General features: G+C 38.2%; 1 protein-coding gene across 1 annotated transcript in view; it reads left to right on the plus strand.

The window, feature by feature from the left end:
* Positions 1–1,919: 1,919 nt before the first annotated feature.
* Positions 1,920–14,495, plus strand: part of FOCAD (focadhesin) — a 321,816-nt gene continuing 309,240 nt past the window's right edge. The window contains exon 1 of the mRNA XM_054583210.1: positions 1,920–1,975. The gene's annotated coding sequence lies outside the window, so the exon portion shown is untranslated. The remainder of the gene's footprint in view (positions 1,976–14,495) is intronic.

The following is a 14,495-nucleotide window of genomic DNA, read 5'->3' on the forward strand; positions in this document are numbered from 1 at the left end:
TATTTGTTCTAGATCTGTGAAATATGCCATTGGTATTTTAATAAGAATTATTAAATCTATAGATTGCTTTGGGTAGTATGGTCATTTTAATGATGTTAATTCTTCTAGTCCATGAACATGGTATATGCTTCCATTTATTTGTATCTTCCTTAGTTTCTTTCTTCAGTGTTCTACAGTTTTCTGGGCACAGGTCTTTTACTTCCTTGGTTAAATTTATTCCTAGGTACTTTATTTTTCCTGTTGCTATGGCAAATGAAATTTTCTTAATTTCTCTTTCTGACATTTCATTATTGGTGTACAAAAGTGCCATAAATTTCTGAATATTGACTTTGTATCTTGCTATTTTTCAAAATTCATTTATTAGGTTGAGTAGTTCTTTGGTGGGGACTGTAAGGCTTTCTATGTACAATTTCATGTTGTGTGTGAATAATGGCAATTCTACTGCCTTTTCCAATTTGGATGCCTTTTATTTCTTTTCTTGTGTGTTTGCTGTGACTAGGACTTCCAGTACCATGTTGAATAAGAGTGGTGAAAGGGGACACCCCTGTCTTCTTCCTGATCTTAAGGGAAATGTTTTTAGTTTTTGCCTGTTGGTATGATGTTGGCTGTAGGTTTCTTGTATATGGCCTTGGTTTTGTTGAGGTATGTTCCCTCTATTCTCACTTTGCTGAGTGTTTTTACCATAAATGTGTGCTGGATTTTTATCAAATGCTTTTTCTATGTCTATTGATATGATCATGTGATTTTTGTCTTTCATTTTGTTCATGTTATGTGTCATGCTTAATGATTTGCAAATATTGTATCATTCTGGCATCTCTGGAATAAATCCAGCAAGGATATGGAGAAAGGGAAACCCTAGAGCACTGTTGGTGGAAATGCAAACTGGTGTAGCCACTATGGAAAAGAGTATGGAATTTCCCCCAAAATTCAAAATGGAACTGCCTTTTGACACATTGATTCCTCTGCTAGGACTATACCCTAAGAATCCTGAATCATCAATTCAAATGAACTTATGCTCCCCTGTGTTCATAACAGCCCTATATACAATAGCCAAGTGCTAGAAACAGCCTAAGTGCCCATCAGTAAATGAGTGGATAGAAAAACTGTGGTACATTTACACAATGGAATACTACACAACAGAAAGAAAGAACTACCATTTGCCGACAGCAAGGATGGAACTGGAGAATATTATGCTAAGTGAAATAAGCCATTTGGTGAAAGACAAATAGCATATGATCTCACTTATAAGAGGACTCTAATGAACAAAATAAACTAATGAACAAAAGAACCATAGGCAAGGAAACACAGAACAGACTGACAGTGACCAGAGGGGAGGAGTGAGGGGGATAATGCTGGAAAGAAGGGGAAGAGACTAGTCAAAGAGCATGTATGAGTGACCACCGGATATGGACAACAGTATGAGAATAGACTGCGGTAGTGGAGGTTGGATGGGCCCAGGAGGACAAAGCGGGAAAAATTGGGACTATAATAGAATATCTATAAAAAATTATTAAAATTTTTTCCGAATTCTAATTTTATCAGTACTATTTTTTTTCCCTGGGAAACAAAATCTCTACATCCCAATTAGTCACCAAAAGCTGCACAGGGGTATCTTTTAATTTGTGTTCCCTTGGGCTAACGTCCCACTGAGATACTGCCACACAGGCGACCTCAGCGCGCACCATGAGGCCTGCGCGCACCACCCGGCCTGCGGGAACCATCAGTCCTAACACTGTGGCAGCATAGCCAGGCTCCACCTCCCAGGACCCCTTCCGGACGGAGAGAGCGGCCTTAGCCTTGGACGCGCTTGCGCACGAGCGAGGTAGGGCGGGCCAAAGCTGGAGGAGGCGGTGCAGGACCTCTCAGTCTGTAGTCCATTGGCCATCTCCCGGTAGCCCCGCCCCCGGACGTTTGAGACTGCGGGGCGGGACTCGTCAGGCAGCCGGCGTGCGGCTGAACTTGCGGCAGAAGCGGGGTAAGTAGTGCGTGTTGGCAGACTGTGGACTGTCGGCCGTTGTCCCCAAATCGGAGCCGCCGGTCGCATCCGCCTGTGGTCTGTCTCAGCTTAAGGGCAGGGCGACCGAGGCCCTGTGTAGCTGGGGCTCTGCTGGGAGATGGGGCAGTGGAGCATGTGGAGGCAGGACAGTGTCGCGGTGTGGGGCGGTCAGGCAGGGGACAGGTCTTGCTGTTTGCCCTCGCCCTGTCTTTTCTGGGTTTTGAACTCCCTGAGAACTAGGCCTTTTGCTTTAGAAATCTCTGGTATGCCTGGGTGGGGCTGGCTCTAGTGCCTGCAGTGGGGCTCAGCGGGATCCTGACTGGGAAAGTGAGCGGCGCGTTCTTTGCAGACGTACCTGCAGCAGCAGATTTCAATCACTGCACTCTCGCGTGACCGGTTCCCTAGTCCTGGGCAGTGCAGGGGAATCCGGCCATGTCCTGCCTGGCCTGGTGTAACTATCTCCTTATTGCTAGTGACACACTCAGATCCTGTCCACTTTAATGCAAAGGCTTATGGGTGAGCAGGGCCTGTTTTCAGAATTTCTGGTTCTCTGGTCCTCAGTTAAAGGAATTACCTGAAGAAATTATATGTGTCTATATGTATATAAACAGCACATCCATGTATGAATGTGTGTTTTGAAATGTCTGCAACAACTATACAGAGATTTGGAGACTTGCAACTCTGTTGCACCTACTCTCCAGGAGTTTTAATTTCAGCTCTGGCATCCTGATCCCTTAGTTTAGCTACCGAATTTGGAGCTTTTAAAATCATTGAAGTTATCCTATGAAGTGTCATGCAATCCTTCATTCATCCATTCCATAGACTTTTTTGATGGGTTCCTTGATGGTCAGGGTCTTATACCACAAACTTAAACAGGCATCCCCTGCGTTTTCTTCTAGTATCTGCAAGTTCTACTGTCTAGGTTTGAGATGGAATTTATTATTTATTTGTTTTATTTTTATTGTATTATTTTTTGCCTTTACCATTTATCCTCCTTATATTCTCTTCCACCTCAACCTCCCTCCCTGCAATCACCACACTGTTGTCTGTGTGCATGAGTCCTTTTTCTTTTTTGCTTGATCCCTCCACCCCACCAAATCCCCTCTCCCTGCAGAGCTGTCACCCTACTCTTTGTGAATCTGTCTCTATTTTGCTTGTTCAGTTCATTAGATTCCTCATATGAGTGAAATCATATGGTGCTTTCTCTGGCTAGGTTATTTCATTTAGCATAATGCTCTCCAGGACCATCCAGGCTGTTGCAAAGGGTAACATCTTTTTTTTATGGCCAAATAGTATTCCATTGCGTAAATATTCCATAGTTGTTTTATCCATTCATCTACTGATGGATATTTGGACTGCTTTCATATCTTGATGATTGTAAATAATGCTGCAGTGAACATAGGGGTGCTTAATTCTTTCAAATTAGTGTTTTGGATTTCTTTGGATAAATTCCAGGAGTGGAATTGCTGGGTCATAAGGCAGCTCCATTTTTAATTTTTAGGTAACTCCATACTACTTTCCACAGTGGCTGTGCCAATCTGCATTCCTGCCAACAGTGCAAAAGGGTTCCCTGAGATGGAATTTTTTGTTTATGGTTCAACTTCAGGTTGTAGATTTAGGGACAGAAACTTATGATCCTGTATCATAAGATAGAGCTCTTCTGGGACCCCCTTATTTTCCTTACTTTCACCTCTAGTAAGCCTCAGACCGTGATGGTGCAGAGCCCTAATCTTGCTTACTGTATCACTAAAGACCCTAGGTCTGAGGTACCTATCTGAAAAAGGAGGGGATGTGGTTCAAAGTATTCTGTAGTTTTGAGATGTTTAAGGATAGAGGGAGCAAATGACATATGAATTCTGTTACCAGTTGGGAAGTGACCATTTTAAAAACACAGGATGTATTTTACAGTTATGTTTTATTTGTTTTGAATTTGTCCACATTCAATTTTTGACTGGCAAGCAAGTGCATGTTTATAATTTTGATTCACATCCAATTCCTGCACACAAAGCACAATGACTCATCTAAATTTTGAAATGTAATAATCAGAAGCTTTTAAATGTTACATATGACGGTATAATATAAAAACAATTGCATGTGAATGCACTTTCTTTTTTTTTAAACAAATGCAATTTTCAAAGCAATTTTATTTGCTTTGATAGATAAATGGTATCTAAAATATGTCTTGGCTATTTGCCTATTTGGTTAATATTAGGTAGTTACCATCACCTGGCTAATATCTATCAATATCATGTGGATATGTTAACCATTATTTTATCAACCTAAAATTTACTATATCTTGATTGATTGCTGCTTCCAGTTGAAAATTGATAACCAAATGGTAAATAAATAATTAGTTTGAGGATACATTGCCCATAAAGATATAACAATAGTTTTTCATTTGTTGATTGATTGGTGGTACTTATAAGTACATGTTTGGCCTTCTTGTAGGAGTAAAATGATATCTAAAGTAGTTCCCCTGAAACATAATATTCATAGCCTTGGGACACTTTTCGGATAATATCCACAGCTATTAGTTGAATTAAACTGTTTACATCACTATAGGGTTATGGAAAATTCAAGAAAATACAACTTTTTGAAATTTTGTATTTGCGGGACCTTTCTAGGTCAAGATCAAGATGGGAAGATTAAGGAGAAGTGTAAGCTTAGAGAAAAAAAGTCCAAGTGGAGTCTTTTCTAGTTTAAAATTTGAGGGCAAAAAAACAAACAAACAAAGCACAATGAAAAATACAATTATAAGTGTATTAGGAAGAAGTATAAACAAATAATAGTGTCTGGACTATTAGTGGATCTATAGGAAAACTTGATCTTAATATTTCTTGGTTTATAACAGTGAACTTAGTTTATCTAATAAAACTAGGGTGATAATTTAAACGTTTATCAAGTGGGCAATACATGTTGCTTTAGGAGGTATAAAATCTGTAAGTATCACATGTTTTTTGTAGTCTAAATCTGTAATTCACAATTAGTGGTAAATTGGATAGTGATTGTATGTACTATTTCTACATGATAGAAAATAAGATTTCTAAGATAACATGACAAGAGATGTTTGTCATTTTTTTCTCCCATTTACATTATTTGAAACAAATTTTTTTAAGCAATGTGGGTGACCCAATTTATTTTCAAAGATCTAGGTTGCAGATTATTGTTTTTATAAGTTCGTTCCCCCAAGTACTTCTGCCCTCAATTTTTTAACCTATTCCAAGTCATAATGGAAGTCATAGAATTGCATTTATGATTTTTAACTTTTGTTAATTTATATTGGCTTTCATTCAGTTAGCCTGAGTTTACTTTAGTTTTATATATTTTGAAGACATTTCAAAAGGTTTCACATTACATACTGTGTAATTTTCCATTGCTCATGTTAGGAAAACATTCCTTTTAGTCCAAGGAAGTTGAGAATCCAAACTACCTAAATAGATTGTTTATTATTATTTATTTAAAGATTTATCTTTTCGCTTGCCTGGGGTCTAATGAAGCATTCCATCCAAGCTTCTAAACTGAAGATTTCAGTTTTTTCCCAGTGCATTAGAATATATCTTCTAATCTCTTTTTGGTCAGCTAAGTAAGTGACTGATTGCTATTTTGGCTGATAAGCATTTTGAACAACCGTTATGATTATGAATGTATAACTATAGTTTTGTAAATAAGGTAAAATGAGATTTCGTAAATGAGGTGTTCTGGCTGCTAGGGTGCACCTTTCCCTCCTCTCTTAACAAACCTTTTTCTTTGCCCTAACTCCTTTCAGAATTTACTTTAAGTTTTACTCTATTTGACAATTCTTGAACAGGTTTATGTAATTAAGCCTTTAGACTTTAGTATGTGCTGTTAGGAAATCAACATGGAGGGAGTAGAAAAAACTTTTTTATTAAAGTTGTTTTGAAACAATTAATTAGAATTTTTAAAGAATTGTAGATATTAAAAATATTATTTTTATTACTGTTTTTCATTCAACAAAGACAGGGCATCTGCTTTGCTGAATAATGTAAGTAACTTTTTTTCAAGTAACTTAGTTATTGTATGGAAGCTATAGACAAGGTGAAAATATGAGATAAATATTGTAATTAGATGGAGACAAAGAGTATTGTGGTGGATACACACAGCAAAACTGTGAGTATGTGATTTTAGGAGATTCAGAGAAGGCTTTCTGGAAGAATTTTCACATGCACTGAATATTTTTTAACCCTCACTTAAAGACATTTTTTTCCTATTGCTTTGAGAGAGATAGACAGACAGCAATGTGAGAAAGAAACATCTACTGGTTGTCTTTTCATGTGCTTCCCAGCCTAGGATTGCACCTGCAACCTGCGTATGTGCTCTGACCAGGAATCAAACCTGCGACTTTTTGGTCTACTATGCCAAAACCAACTGAGCCACACTGATCAGGGCTTAACTGAATTTTTAAAGCATGTAGGAATTAGGTGGTGAGGATAGAAGAAAAGGCATTTTATGCACAGGAGAGAAGTAAGGCCAAGGAGAGAGTAGAAAGATGAAGTTTAATAAGAAACAAAGGCCAAATAATAAAAGATCTTCTTCCCCACTATGTTAAGAATTTGAACTTTATCCTTGAGGATATGGTGATCAATGGGTAAGAGATTTAAAGCATAGGGTAGTTAAGATGAGTTTTAAGTATAGTGGAGCAAGGCCCATTTGTGAAAGTAAGATACAGAACTCCAAATTATGCAGTGGGGCTTGAGAAAATAGGATGGATTCAGGATATATTAAGGTGCTCAAATTGATGTCCAGATTGATATGCAGGGTGAGGAAAAGATGGACTCAAGGATGCCTCCTAGATTTATGATTCCCAACGTAGGAATCACATGAGGATTATCAGATGTATAGGAGAATAAAATCAGTCTTGGACATGGTTTTGGGTCGCACAGTTGACGCTGTTCAGTGGGCAGTTGGCTGCATTGGTCTGGAGATGCGGAGGGAATTCTAGGCTATCTAGAGATTAGGATGGATATTATCAGTATATTAGGTGATAGTTAAGACAGAGTGAGAATGGATGTGATACCTAAGAGAGAGTTTGTGGAATAAGAAGGAATAAAACAGAAGGGAAGCTGTGGGTAGCACTGCCATTTAAGGAAGATGATCCAATGAAAAAGACTGAGAAGGAACAGCTTAATGACAGTAGTGCTCTAGAAAACAAGGGAGAGAATTTGAGAAGAGAATGGTTAATTGTCAGATGCCATGGGGATGGAACAGAGAGCTGACTAGAGATATTAGGAAGGCGTACCAGATTCACAAGGATCATTAATTTGTAATGACACTAGTTCATATAATTATGTGATTTTGCATAGATTGTGTGAAATTCAGTAGAATTTTTTGTGTACATATGGTAAGAATGCAAGGTAGTACAAAATATTGTCAATAGAGTGGTTGAATTGATGGAATGTGAGGTTTAGACTGGTTAGACCAAGCCAGGAGACTGAAATATTGAGGAAAAAAAATTGGTTCAAGGGATAGGAATCTGGATAATGTAAACATACAAGTGTACGGAAGTTTAAGGAAGATAGCTGATAGGATAGAAGTACTCTGTAGTTAGAGTAGAATTTTGGAGTTTAGAGTGCTAATGGAGAATAGGGTTTGGCCGTGGATATAGATGGCTGGAATGGAGGTTATACAAGGTCTGTCTGGGAAAATCCAGCCATTATTAATATAATGAGAACAATTTGCAAGACATCCATGTAACCTGGCAGCCAAGGAGAGTGGACTGGAATGCACATATGTGAACAGTGACTTCACTGAACTAATCAATGGGGGCAGTAGATGCCGTTGAGGGAACATGTGTACTGTGTGGCCATTGCAGTATTGCGTACTGAGTGAGTAGAACAACGAACCTGCATCAAATTTTGCATTAAGCTTGAATGTTCCTGTGCGAAAACTATTTGGATGATTCAGAAGGCCACAGATATGGGCAACTGGAGATTGACAGCTTCACCACAACAACGCTCCTGCTTATGCATCATGTCTAGTGCAGAGGTTTTTGGTGAAACATCAATTAACCCAGGTGACTCAGCCCCTCTACAGCCCGCATTTGGCATCTTGGAACTTTTGGCTTTTCCCAAAACCAAAATCAGCCTTGAAAGGGAAGAGATTTCAGACAGTTGATGAGATTCAGGAAATACCACAGGGCAGCTGATGGTGACTGGGAGAACTGTGTGTGGTCCCAAGGTGTCTACTTTGAAGGGGACTGAGGTGTCATTGTCCTATGTACAATGTTTCTTGTATCTTATATCTTTTTCTATAAGTGTCTCTTTTTCATATCTCACAGCTAGATACCTTCTGGACAGACCTTGTATGTGAGAGTTAGAGAACAATGAGACTGGTGTGTTGGAAGTATTACTTACCTAGACATTGACCCTGATGATTGTGGTACCCAGGTTGGAGAGACTATGAGATTGACTGTTTTCTGAGGCTTTGGACTGCCTATGGTAGCAATCAGTATATATGAAAGGGGAAGATACTTAGATGCCATGCCCTCAAATATACAGAAGTAAATGATATAGAAATATTCTTTTGGGCCATGGAGCTTGAAAGGATGAATAGCCTTCTCTGAAGCAGTCACCAAAGAATGAGAGTCTAGTTTCCATTAGGCCTAGAAGGTAGGGGACCATCTAAGGAAGAAGCTGAGCATCTATTAAGAAAGCTCATGACTATGTTACCAGAATCCAAAAGACTGGGAGAGAAGACAGTTTAGTAAAGAAGGAGGCAGGTTAGAAAGAGGTCAGATTTGGTTGTGAGTTAGGGTGACAGAACTTTTCTGAAGCATATGGCTGGCTTTGAAATTCCAAATAGTAGTTTGGTTTCAAGTTTTATTGAAGTTTTCTGTTGCCAACTTTTATCCACAAAATCATTATAGTTTCTGTTATAGTACAGGTGTAGTACTATTTCTGAATTTAAAATGAACATACATGGTTCTAGTGAATATGGGTTATGGGTGTTATGTATCAGAGAAAGCAGAGGCAATGGTTTTTTGTTTGTTTTTTGTTTTTTTGCTTTTATGTACCTCTTTTTGACCTTTGGACTTCCAAACTACTTTTATTACATGTGACATCTCTCATCTGTTGTTAGGATGTGTAGAAGTTTGTGTTGAGAATTTTTAGGTCAGTTCTGGGCTCAGAGGTATGGAAAATGCCTTGATACTAATGACAGTTGTCATGGGTGTGGGAGATGCACATACCTGCATTTACCTCTGTTTTTCCTCCTGTTATTTTTAGGACCTGGAGTCTCATTGGAGAGTCTCTGTGTTTCTAAGGACAACTCCCACTCATGCATAAGATCCTATGTGGGTCTAGCATCTCGCTCCCCTATAAGATCACATTTTCTCAGGAGATTATTCCCTTTAGTATATCAATATGCTGTTATTCTTATCTTTAAAATAATTACTCTTAAAAAATAATTACTCCTTGTTGACCTCCTTTCTCTCTTAAGCCATCACACAATTTCTTTTTTTCCATTTATGGCAAACCTGTACTTACGTGTCCAATTACTTTTCTTCTATTCTTTCTTAAACCCAATTTAATCAGCCTCTCCTCACCATCCTAAAAAAATTACTCTCCTCAAGGTCAAGATGACTTTCATTTTGATAAGTCTAAGGCCATTCTTTTAATCTTATCTCTTACTTGACATACCAACATTTCTCCTCATCTTCTTTGAGATATAATTGACACACAACATTGTGTTAGTTTAAAATATACAATGTGTTGATTTGATACATTTATAAATTGTAATGTGATTATCATTGTAGTATTAACTACCACCTCCACCCATCACGTAGTTACCATTTTCTATTAGCGTTTTTGAAATAGTTGATCATTCTCTGCTTTTTGAAACCCTTGCTTCCCTTAATATTAAAGATATTACAATTCTTGGTTTTCTTTCTATCCCACTGTTTTTTTTTTAAAAACTCCTTTACTAGTTCTTTCTTTTATTTCTGACCTTTTAACATTGAAGTGCTCCTGGGCTCAGTCATTAAACCTTACACTTTCTCAATTATATTATCATCAAGTCTTTACCCACTGGTAATACTGCTATTAGCTATCATACTTATATTTTCAGCCTGGACCTCTTCTCTTGTATTCCAGGCTTCATATGTTCTGATGCCTGCTCAGCATTTCTGTTTGGATAACTAATGGAAATTGCAAACTCAGTTCTGATTTCCTTTCTATATTTGTTGCCACTGTGGTCTTCCCCATCTCAGTTAATGGAAATCCCATCCTTTCCATGACTTGGGCCAAAAACCTAGGTGTCATCCTTTGACTCTTCTCTTTCTCTCTTAATCTACATACCAACTACTAGAAAAGCATGTTGGCTGTACCTTCAAAATATATTTAGAATCTGAGTACTTCTCACTCCTCACTGCTCTCACTGTAGTCTAAGCCCCGACTTGTCTATGTCCTTGATGTTGCAATAGTCTATGAGTTATCCATTACCATCCACTCCCAGGATTTAGTGACTTAGGCAACAATTACTTACTATTTTTTGATTCCGGGGTTGTCAATTTGGAGCTTTGCTGACGTTGCCTGGGCTCACTCATGTAACAATGGGGACTGGTAGGTTTGGAAGCTGCAACTGAGATGGCTTGTCTCTGCTACATGTGGTCCAGTAAGCTATCCCACGCTCCTTAACATGGTGGTTTAATGAAAGCAAGAGCAAGAGGAAGCTGTGTGGCCTTTTGAGACCTAGGCTAAGAATTCCACAGCTTTACTTTCCTCTTGTTGATCAAAGCAGATCATGAGGACAGCCTAGATCCAAGAGGTTGGAGAAATAGACTATCTATGAGGAGACCAGCAGTCACTTTATACAGAAAGGTGCATACAGGAATTGGGGTTCATATTTTTGCTATTACAGCCTCCTAACCGGTCTCTTTTGTTTTCTCATTGCTTTCTATAATATTGTCAGCAGAGCAGCAAAGTGATATAAAAACAAACAAAAAAACAACGTAAGTTAGATTTCTTTTCTGCCCCAAGCCTCCAATGGCTGCCCATAGTTACTGAAAGTTAAAAGGCAAAGTCTTTGCAGTGGCCGTGAGGCTTGCCATGACCTGACTCCTTTGTTGCTTCCCTAACTTTATTTCCAACTACTTTCTCCCTCAATCACTAAATGTGCTCAGTTAACCCTTTTCTGCACTCCCATGGCTTTTGTACTGCTTTTTCTGCCTAGAATTGATCTCCTTCTTGGATCCTATGGGCTTCTTTACCTCCTTTAAGTCTTTGCTCATATTTCACCTCTGTGAGCCTTTCCCTGCCCATCCTCTTTAAAATGGGAACCGCTGTCTAATACTATTTATCTCCCTTATCTGCTTTACTTTTATAAGTAGCACTTATAAAAGGACATTTTAGAGAAAAGGAGAGTAGAAGAAGGGAGAGAAACATCATTGCAAGAGAGAAGCATCTATTAGTTGCTTGCTGTATGCTCCCAGGCAGGGATTGGTGCCTAGATTGAGGGTCTTCACTTGTCTCGATCACGGGTTGCACTCAGCCACACCCAAGCCTGGGATCAAACCATAAGCTAGGTCTGTGCCCTGACCTGTAATTGAACCCCACCACCTTTCAGTTATGGGAGGAAGCTCCAACCAACTGAGCCACAGTGACCCGAGCTATTTTGTTTACTCCACTAGGAATGTTATCTATAGAGGCAGCGATTTTTGTCTCTCTCCCCAGTGCTTAGAACAGTTTCTGGAACAAGGTAGACATCAAATATTTGTTGAATGAATGAATGAATGAATGAATGAATGTTTGTTGAATCGAAGAAAAAGAAAGAAAAGAAAGAAAGAAGGAAAGAAGGAAAGGAAGGAAAGGAAGGAAGGAAGGAAAGAGTACTGAACATTTTCCAGGCCTGGGTTTCTCTTCCATGTCTATGGAGAAGCTATTGCAACAGAATCTGGATTATTACCAGAGGAAATTCCTGACCTTTTTTCGTAGGTACTTTGTAATACAATGTTTTTGTTTTTTTGTTTTAGAGGCCTGCCACTCAAAGTGTTCTTCACATCCAGGCTTTTTATTATTAGAAAGAAGAGTATCACGTTCTCTAATAACTGTATTGAATACCTGCTCTTTAGATACTTTATAGCAACCTGTTCACTTTGAGTTCTACATCATAACATTTTTGTTCAAAGCAAAGATCAAATAGTTAATATGTGAAAGGAATAGTCTAAGACAGAAAAATGTCAAACCTTTTTCTTAAATTGACTTTCCCCCACTTCTAAGTATATATTGAGAACTTCAGGTAAGAGAGATGTTTTTATTTGTCAAAATGTAGTATTTTACTTACTAATTTATAGCATAATCTTATAAACTCAGCCTGAATCTGGAAGCTATTTTAACAAGCATGTGTAGACAGAGCTGTCTCCATCTTGAAGCTAATCCACCCGCTTAACTTGTGAGTGAAGGAACTCTGACCTTTGATCTCTTCTTCATCCTCTTGGTGGGCTCTGGAATGTATACAGAGGCTTTGGGCTAATCATGGAATTTCCATTAATCCTTTGGGGCAAGGTGTCCTCAGTGTTATCTCTCTCTTAGCTCACCCTGGCACCAGGTCCTCCTGGTATCTGGCCTCTTGGTTCCCTCCTGACCACCCACGAATTCCTTTCCTAGAACATGGGTCCATCTCTAACCAAAGATATGGAGAATACTCTAGGGGGTAAAAGATGCAGAGATCTGAGTGTCCTGTTTTCACTCACACCCTGGTTCTGTATATAAGTCCCATGTTAAACTCATTAACAGACAAGCTGGACTTGTCTGTTTCCTTCTTTGGCCTTTCAGCTCCTTTGACATTTGGAGGCCACTTTACATCCACAGCCTTTTCATGGAACAGGGTGTAACCTTTCAAACTAGTGATTATGAATGAAAGTGATAAACTTTTAAGTGCCTCAGCCTCAATTTATTTTTGTATTTTGCTTTTGTTGCATACCATCAAGGAAAACTCACATAAATTAGCATTTGCAAACAGTGATAATTTTTTTAACAGTTTACCATGCATCTTACAACTTCTGTTTGTTTTTTCCATTTTATTCTTAAAAACATCCTATTGTGGAGAATTTCAAACACATACACATATAAGTAGGGAGCATAGTAAACGAGCTTAGTTTAGTTTCAACAAAATCAACATTTTTTTGATCTTGTTTTTTCCTCTCCTCTAACAAGTTTTCTTCCTCTAGTTTTTAAAAAAGTAATAATCTTTAACAATGAGGATTATTTATTTAATTAATTCTTTAAGACTTTTTATTTTGAATTTATTTACTGTGTCATTATCGCAGCTAACAAAATTCCAGTTCCTTAGTATTAATTTGTAGTCAGTCCATACTTCAAAATTTTTCACATGTGCCAAGGATGTCTTATTATAGTTGATTTGTTGGAATCAGAATTCAAATAAGGTTTCTCAATTGTTTGGTTATTCTGTCCCTTAAGTCATATTACAATAGCCCCTCCACCCCTTCTGTTTCTCATGTCACTCATTTGTTGGAGAAAACAGTCATTTGTCCTTAAAATGTCCCAAATTCTGAACTTGACCTATTGCTCTGCAAGTGGTTTTGCTTATCTTGTTCTTCTACCTCTTGTATTGTCTATAAATAGGCAGTTAGATATACAGAGCTGTGTAGGCCCATTTTGAGTATTTTTTTGCAACAATATTCTTACAGAGTTCTGTGTTTGTCTTATTCATTCCATTATGAAGGTACAGTGTCTGGTTTTCTCCTTTTTAGTGATGCTGTGATGAATCAATGGGTTCAGGAGGGGTCATCCATATCCCTTTAATACAAAGTTCCCATCGTTTTTTAACCTAGTAGTTTTAGCAACAATTGATGATTCATTCCCACCAAATCAATTTTATATTAACAGAGTGGTGTAATATCTTTAAATATATTTTCTTAGAGAAATGAATGCATTTTATTTATTTTCTTTACATCTCTGTTCACAGTATTGCTTCACAATTAATTTTCCCCTTCTCTGCTCCTTGAATCCTACATTTACACATATACACAATGCCTTCAGAATGTACTGATCATTTGACATAAAACTTGGAAGGCGATATGAAATAGAATGGACAATGAAGGCTGGGGAAGCAGAGAAAGTAAGGATTGTCTACCCACCTGCTGCTACCTACTAGTTTGGCTGTCTTACCTCCTTTCTTCCCTGTCTGTTATTTTTTGTCTTTAGTTTATGAGATTTTGAAGCTGTGTGGGATCGTTAGGGTTTAGAGGGCTACTGAGGACTTAGAGGGGTTAAAAAATGGGCAGGCAGGTGTTAGCAGCATTGGTACTGGGTGTGAATCGAATGTAAATTCAGACTGGAGCTAAGCATACAAATATTAACATTTGGCTTGTGTAGTCAATATTGGACTCAAATAAAACTGAGAAATAGATTATGCTTATACTCTTAGCACTTAGCACCTTTCTGTTATGCAGCCTTTCCTTGCTGACACAGACAAAAGTAATTTGTACCTCAAGCACTTAGGAGACTCATGTGTTGCTGTAATG

Source organism: Pteronotus mesoamericanus, unplaced genomic scaffold (assembly GCF_021234165.1).
Source record: "Pteronotus mesoamericanus isolate MK-2021 breed Mesoamerican mustached bat unplaced genomic scaffold, CSHL_Meso_final contig_73, whole genome shotgun sequence".
Classification (NCBI taxonomy): Eukaryota; Metazoa; Chordata; class Mammalia; order Chiroptera; family Mormoopidae; genus Pteronotus; species Pteronotus mesoamericanus.